This window comes from Nyctibius grandis, chromosome 4 (assembly GCF_013368605.1).
Source record: "Nyctibius grandis isolate bNycGra1 chromosome 4, bNycGra1.pri, whole genome shotgun sequence".
NCBI lineage: Eukaryota > Metazoa > Chordata > Aves > Nyctibiiformes > Nyctibiidae > Nyctibius > Nyctibius grandis.
Window position 1 is genome coordinate 27,136,253 of NC_090661.1, and position 8,037 is coordinate 27,144,289.

Below are 8,037 nucleotides of genomic sequence, written 5' to 3' on the forward strand. Positions count from 1 at the left end.
CGTAGCATCCAAGAAGAGCCCTTTCCGTTCTTAAATTGAAAAATCAAACAGTTAGTTGATGCCAGTCTGTCTATATTGATGGCAGACAGGTAAATCTATCAGTATTATTCAAATTATTTTGTGGTGGCAAACGTTCAAAGGCCAGATTGCCAAATTTCCCAGTTATGCTGGCATGTGGTACCCTTCTATGTTAATTATTTGAATCTCTCTAGAAACGTAAACATACACTTAAGTGAACCATGTACACTTGAATTCTGCACGGTGGGAAAGATGTGTCCTGGTTTTCTGAGAAAAGAGTGTTGGAGTGTGAAGGCCTCCAGGGTGATAATGGGATTTTTTTTTTATAAATAATATACTTTTCAGAAAAAAAGAAAAAAAAAAAAAGAAAAAAAAAAACATAGTTCGGAGCAACTGCTCCAAGTGCAACCTGCTGTAACCAAGAATGTTGTTTCTATTTTTATAGAAGTTTTATACCGCTCCAGGGTGGAGAATATTTATTACCTAAATTATTTCACTGGAAAAAAAAAGGCCAGGGTTTTGTAGAATCCTGAATGTGATTGTTTTACACACATAATGATGTGCATGATTGAAACTACTGATTTTCAGTGGCCTGTTTGCAGCCCAACAACTGCTAAATGGGGAAGATGAACGCTGTGAACCAGTGGAGGAGAGCACTGTGCTCTGGGGTCTCTACAGTCACTCTTACCTTCTTTGCACCCTACCCCACTGTACTATCTGAGACCTTTGTCCTGTTTTTCTTTTAACCTGATGCTCTGGCCTCTTTACTAGTCATTTCAGTTGCCCAAAATTAGATGTTTTAGCTTCTGCATCGTATAGTATGTCCTCAACAACTTATGGATCAAGCTTGGCATTGTTGCAAATAGGTGCAACTCCTATTAACTTTAGGAGATTCACCAGTTTACACTGTGGCTTGGTTTGATCAGTGACTCCTCCCAGACGTAATCACCATAAGACACCAACATGGGTTAGCTCTTGTGCCTTACTGGCATAACTATAAGTATTGCCAAAAAGAAAACAAATCTATGCAGGTTAAATTTTAAAAGATGTGATCCTCAGATGGTTTGAATCAATGTAGTTCTGCACTCTTCAGTAGAGCTGCATCAATTTTCACCAGCTGAAGATGTTGCCCTTTTTGTGTATTTGTTTCAGATTTCCCTTTCTTGGTGTATCAATGTATATGTTGCCAAAGTTAATAAATGTATCAAGTTTGTGACTTGGGCAGATTTTTTTTTCTGATAACAGAACTGATCAGGTAAAGTCAACATTTCTGTGTCTGTTTGGTGGCTGCCACTGACTCTGGAGATTTAGGGTCTTCTTGCCTTCCAGTCTTAATCCAGTTTTCTTCCTCAGTCATTGGCAGGAAAGTCTGGGATTTTGGGTACTTGGGCCTTTTAAATTTTATTTTATTTTTAATTCCTATCATGCTTTCATTCAAGTGCCAATCAAATCAGTGTCAAATGCTTTATTTGCTGGATAGTAGGATAAGAGCTGGGTGAGTTCAAATAAGCTGCAGATGGATTGGCTAAGTAGCCACATGAACAAAGTATTCTGTATGCTCATAAACCAAAGAATCTGAATTTTCTACAACAAAAGCTATGAGGACTTCTGATGAAATGGAATTCCGTATGTGCCACCAGGAAGTACTTACATATTTTTAGAAACAAGGTGGAAATGGTCTACTTCATACATTTAATTTTTTTCTCGGAAGACACTTGATTTTACTAGATATGCCATAATAAGGTGAAAATCTTATGAACAATTGAAGTCTTAGTCTGGTGCTACTTAGTATCAAGTGCTATAGTAAATGAAATCATAGATTCTTCAGTCCCCTAGGTAATCAACAGTCCAAAATAGGATATATCTTTGTAGTTTAGGTTTTTTCCTTCCAGTAATACAAAGCTTGCCTTATTAGAAAATGCCTTTGATATGTAGTGATTGAATTTTAATCCTAAGCAGAATGCGGATTGGAATTTTTCAAAAGTATTTTGAGACAATGATGGTGAATATCTCCTTATATTTTAATGGTGAGGCAGTTTACTAGCTGTGGGCACTACAAGCTGGAAAATAGATGCCTCGGAAAATTTCTCACTGGCAAATACATCTATAAGGAAAAAGCTTTTCATCTTAATACTGAAGGTCACATAGCATGATAGATCCTGCTTGCATGATAGAATTAACTGAAGTGTTTCTTCTTGTTAATGGTTGTGAGTTAGGGAAGAACAGCCAAGTGGAATGACATTGTTCCTGTTCCATTTGGAAATATCTAAAAGCAACTTGGATAAAGTAAATTGCAAATGAAGGGTGCAACTATGAACACGTAAAGTGCTTTGAGATCTTCTTGTTGCAAACATTTAAACATAAGGATGTTATACATCCCTGAGTGTACCTACCACAAAATATAAAACACGGAAGGCAGAATTGTCACAGTTGTGAGAATAAAACAAGGACAAACTGGAATAACTTTCCCAAAGTTAATAAGTTCTTATCCAGCATTTCATGGCTCTGCTCTTGTAGGCCAGTCCTTCCTCAGGGCTTTAATGAAACTTAGTCTTTCACCTCAAAATTGCTGAGTGAAATATTTGAAAAATCTCTTATCAAAAAAACCCCAAACAAATCACACAAGGAATTTCTATGGTGCATGCTTAAATGTCACTTGATTTCATGCCTCTTGTTGTTTCTCATGCCTCAGTTCATGATGAATTTGCCTTTCTGGTTTAGGAGTGAAACGTTATAGCTATCTCCAAACTATCTAGAGTATTTCTAGAACTATAGAAATAACTGCAAGAGTAGCCTTGTACTCTGCTGAAGCTGGTTTAAACTCCATACCAAGTCCTTTCCCTGAATTGGAAAGTATGAAGAGCAAATTAATCTCACCAGTTCTAGTAAGTGGAGTGTTGCAGGCTTAGTGGACAATGTGCTGCTTGTTGCTTTCGAACTAGAATGCAACACTTGCTATTCTCAAACATGCTGTAAATGCTATAAGATAATATGCAAGTCTCACCTTGCTCTAGTCTCTAACTGGCAGCTTTGAGATGTGCTGAAGAATAAGGCCACAAACAGGAGATAAAGAGGAGTCTGGGGGGTGAGGGGGTGGGGAGGGAGGAAGAAAAAAGAGGAAACTTGCTTCTTCTCTCCCCTACTTCCCACATTCTTCCCAAAATGTTCATTGTCTCTTGCAGTTCACAAGCTGAGGGGAGGAAACAAAGGTATTTACATCACTTAATATAAAAATTATTTTATTTATAAACTCTCATCAAACTGGCAACAGTGACTGTAGAGCTTCTCAGAGCCCAGAATCCCCTCCTCACAAAGTCAGGGAGCTGGGGGCTGTTTATATAAAAGGTTGGGAACAGAAAATCCCTGTGCAGGTCTAAAGGTATGAAAAGTGCTCAGCTAGGACAAGTCTTAACTTGCAGTCAAGTCTTAAGGAATTCTCCTCTAATGTGTGGAGTTTCTGGTTCCACTTATTTGTCTTGTATAATCTGGTTTTTTTGCCCCCCCTGTTCCAAATCACCCACACCCAGTTTCATGGGCTCCTAGGGAATGAGAAGGGACTGTAGCTGAAGGAAAGAACATGGATTTCCTGGGCTACCACTGCCTAAGAACTTCCCATGTTAGGATGCAAGAAAAGTCTCAGCCGTCAAACCACCTGTGAATCCCTTGTGTCCTCTGTCTGATCTCTTACGGTCTCAGTCTCTGTGGGCAAATGTTAGCCCTGGAGCCATTGTTTTTGGAGTTGGTCTCCTGGGGAGGGAGCTTGCTCTGTTCTCCTAAACCAAGCTAGTGCAGACACTGGGCATGGGGCAAGGTGAATGCATGCTCATCAACGTGTTACTAGGCTGTGGAGTGCTCCACAGACTGGGTGTTGAGAGGGAAATCCAGGCCTCTGCTTCCATTTGGTTTCTGGCAGTTTGATGTTTACTTGGTGTCCTTCATGTACTTCGACTTTTACTTGTCCATCGTTGGCATGTGCTGCCCTTCCCTGTCAACTCCCTTCCCCAGGAGATCTCATTGTACAGTGCCCATTCTTGTTCTCTCTCTCCGTGTTTGGATGTACTGCTCTGTGTAACTCAGTGGGTCTCCCTCTTTCTGGTTTGTTTTTTTTCTAGATTCCTGCCGTTTGTTCATCGTTGTGCCTAAAGCATGTCGATGTGGCGTTCAAGTACATCGTCCAAATCCTTGTCTCTTCAGCTTCTCTGATGCTTGAACTCTCACCTTTGACCTTGTGTTGACCTTTGATGCTGATGTGTATTTTTATTATGTTTGTTTCTTTCTTTTTTTTTTTTTTTTTTGTGCTGCCAAATTGGTTTTGCTAGAAAGACTGCTGAAGGGGAATATTTAAACTTGCATTTGAATATAAAAGAATTTCTATTTTTCTAGACCTTCGTAAGATAACCACTTGATTTTGTGAATCTGATTCTTTGTAATTGTCTTCAGAGCAGCCTTGCTAGCATACCTTGTGGAGTATTTGTATTTCTGTGAACATGCAGCCAATCACTTTCTAGGCTTAGTTTCTTCTGTGTGCTTAGTTTTAAAAACACAGTTTCGAAGAAAAAGTCAATTATATGGTGTGACTCAATCTGTCAGGAGATTTCCTAGTCACATTTTGCTGATCTGGTTTCTGTGCTTGAGGAGACAGCATGTGTTTTTGAGTTAAAACTTGTGACTTGAGTGGCATCAGCAGAAAACACTTGAACTACATTTTCTTCTGATTGTAGCTACATTTTTGCCCTGGCATTTATTGATTTTTTTTTTATTATTATTATTTTATTTTTTCCCCTGCTTCCTTGTGTGATTATCAGTCTGCGGTGAAAATTTGATCAAAGTTGATGTTGTATTTTGTTAAGCCCCAGCATGCTAGTTTTTTTTGTAACTACAATCTCCTCAGCAAAATGTGATGCTTTTGTTTTAATCCTTCAAACTAAGATAGTGCCCAGAGATGTTTTGCATGTTTCCTGCTGTTTTCTTCACACCCTCGTATATATCACCTTCACCTCTCTGTTTTCTATAGTTTGTGCAAAAACTGAGCAATTTAATGAGTTTCAAAGGTATCCTTTAAATTGGTGTTTTTGGTATGACAAATATCTGATCAGAAGCCACCTGAGGGCATCTACCTGTGCACTTAGACTGTCTGCCTGACAGAGCACGTGGACCTTGTTCCATCTCCAGTACTGTTGGAGGCTCCCAGGGGGCTTGGTTGCACTGTTCCTGTAGTGGAAGTTTTGGTGGAAGAGGATAGCTGGGGAGCAGGAAGGCGGGGGAACTTCACAGTATTCCTGTTTCCAAAGTTATCTGAAGCCAGGGCTCCTTTGAAACACTCTTTATGAGCATTTTGTATAATTCAGGGCACATTTTTGTGAAGTCCAGCCCCAGTGTAATACCATCACTCAGACCTTGGTGGCAGGATCCTGGAAGTATCTAAGTTACCTCTTGAACTAAAGTGTTTGAAATATCCCAGAGAAAGCATTTGTAAACCTGGTCCTACAACTGCTGGCTCTTTTCCCAAGTGACAAGCACAATACAACAGCCTCTGAAGCTGTTACCTGAACAGGGTACCTTCCCCAGCTCTCTTCTCAAGGGCCTTAGCTGGGGAATCTCTACGGAGATTTTTTAGTTTTTGTTTAGTTTTTAATTGGGTAATGAGCTAAGCAGTTTTTCTGGCTGGCAGGATGAACTAGAACAGGTTAGTGCTTTCTGGGTAGCAGGCTTCCCCCTACCCTACATACCATCTGCACAGGTAGAAACTGGGATGTAGCTTCTAGGTGGAGGCACCTGAAGAGTGTGTGCTGTCGTGAAGTTTCAGTCAGAAGGAGAGGCAAGCTAGTGTAGGTATCTTAACAGCAGAAAATAATGTGAAATGAAATCCCAGGAGAAGGGGAGAAAAATTGTGTTTGATTAGGATAATGCAAAGATGCAGAATGATTTTTTTCTGTCCTACTCCTAAGTTGGCTGAGGATACTATATTCTCAATAGATAGTGGCTAGACTTGTGGGGACAGTCCTTAACCTGCTTATAAGACAGAATGTGTTTGGATATGGTACATATACCTGGGAGTGAAGCATGAGGCTGGATGAAAAAAAGGATAGAGACTTGTTTACTTGGGAGGTAGGGTTGTCGGCTGGCTGCTGTTAGTCCCACAGTCTGAATGCACAGGGCTGTGTGTCAGTGGGGGCCACTGATACCCTGCAGTGTATTGAGTAACTGCCAATACGTTTCTGTACATGCACATTTGGTTCCATAAGGAACTTTGGGGAAACCTGTGGAAAAATAACTGAAGAAAACCAAAATGCCAAACGTTGGATGTTTCTTTCCTTTCTTCTTTCCTTTTCCTCCTTTGGTTGTTTTAATTGTTCTGTGGTGGTTTTAATGGATTTGAGACAGTGGAGCAGCAGCTGCCTTTCTGATTTTTGGCTGCTTTTTGTGAATAATTTAAAAAGAAAATTTACATTTTGGAGACAAACCTGTGGGCTTTTTTATTGGTACAAACATTGTATTTAACACTAGGGGTTTTGTACAGTTTTTTGCCTTTTCTACTAGAAAACAATGTAAAGTGATTCACAATATGACGAGAAAACAAATTGCCACTATGACCAAATGTAGAGTCTGTTCTGCAGTAACGGGATTTAATCAACTCGAAGTCGTGGTTCAGTCGTAGAAACGCTTTTCTTTACCTTGTTTGAGCTGTTCCTTTTTTTCTTGTTTTGATTTGCAAAACAAAATGTCTTTTTGTGTGAAATTGTGTTGTACTCTGTAGAGAATTACAGATTTTACTTTAATGGTTTAAAAAGCAGAGGAGTATGTGTTGCTTTTCTGATCTGATCGCAGAGTTTTGTGTAGTGGATTTAAAAATGAAAAGATTTGTTACAAGATTGGAACGAGCGAGTATGTGTTAAAGGAATTTTCTTCCTTTTGTGTGCGTGTTTTTTTTTCTTTTTGTCCCAAAGGGCAACTTAAAGCTGTTTTAATTGCACAGACACACCGACAACAAGTCATTTTGTATATGCCAAGTGTGGTACCTTCCTTTGTTTATTTGCTATTAAACTGTTTGAGAAGAGTCTTTGTGTGTTGTATTTGTGTCTTAAACTTGAGATTCTTTTTGGGTCCAGGTGTGGGAAGATGAGGAGAGAGATAAGAACTATCTTTCAGTTTCTTAGCTGTGAGCCACAAAAGTTTTCATGGCCCAATACCACTTGTTCTGGATGTACAGTATAGCCCTGAATTTTTACCTCTATGTAGATGAGCTACTTTGAGTAGAATGGAAAAGGAGTTTTGGGTGTTTAGGCTCCATTTTGTATCACTTGGCAGTCAAGTCCCTTTTAGACATTAGATACGGAAAAGCTGAGAATCTTGGATAATGCAAATATGCGATACACTGGGGAGTGAGGTGTAGGCATATCCAGCCTCACAGAACTGGTGGTGCATAGCCACTCGCCTGTCCATGCACTGGGCTGCATGGTGTTTCAAGGGCTAAATAACTTCAGCATAACACCAGACTTCAGCTATATAGGAACAGCACCTGTGTGTGGTGCTGTATGGGATTAGATAGGCACCAGCTCATACTGCTCCTACGAGCCCCATACCCACCACTGCCTCCTTATCCATTCCAGGAACACGGCCAAGCTTGCTGAACCTGTCCTGGTTCTGCAACATGAAGGTATCTGCAGTCCCTGGTGCTCCTGATCCTGGAAATACTACACAGGGAAACTCCACATGGGTTGGGATTACTTACTAGCTCAGGTTTTGTGATAAGTGAAAGTTACCTGCTTTTAGAACTAAGATATGTTAATCATTTGAAATAAAACTAGTTGTAAAAATAAAAACTATTTGGTGTAGGCAAAGTATAATTCATTTCAAAACTTGCTACAAGTTTGCCATTAATGTTGCATGTCTCGGAAGGAAAGTACCACAATGGCCATGACCTTGCCACATTTCTGAAAGCTTTTAAAATTCAGTCATGTTACTCCTTCCTTCTGCTGTCTTGCATCTCGGAGACTGCAAGCATTTTCAGGGCAGCTA

General features: G+C 39.9%; 1 protein-coding gene across 1 annotated transcript in view; it reads left to right on the top strand.

Annotated features, from left to right (window-relative positions):
• The window catches only part of CELF1 (CUGBP Elav-like family member 1), a 32,393-nt gene extending 25,315 nt beyond the window's left edge, over positions 1-7,078 (top strand). The window contains 1 exon segment of the mRNA XM_068397595.1: positions 4,131-7,078. The gene's annotated coding sequence lies outside the window, so the exon portion shown is untranslated.
• The last annotated feature ends 959 nt before the right edge of the window (positions 7,079-8,037 follow it).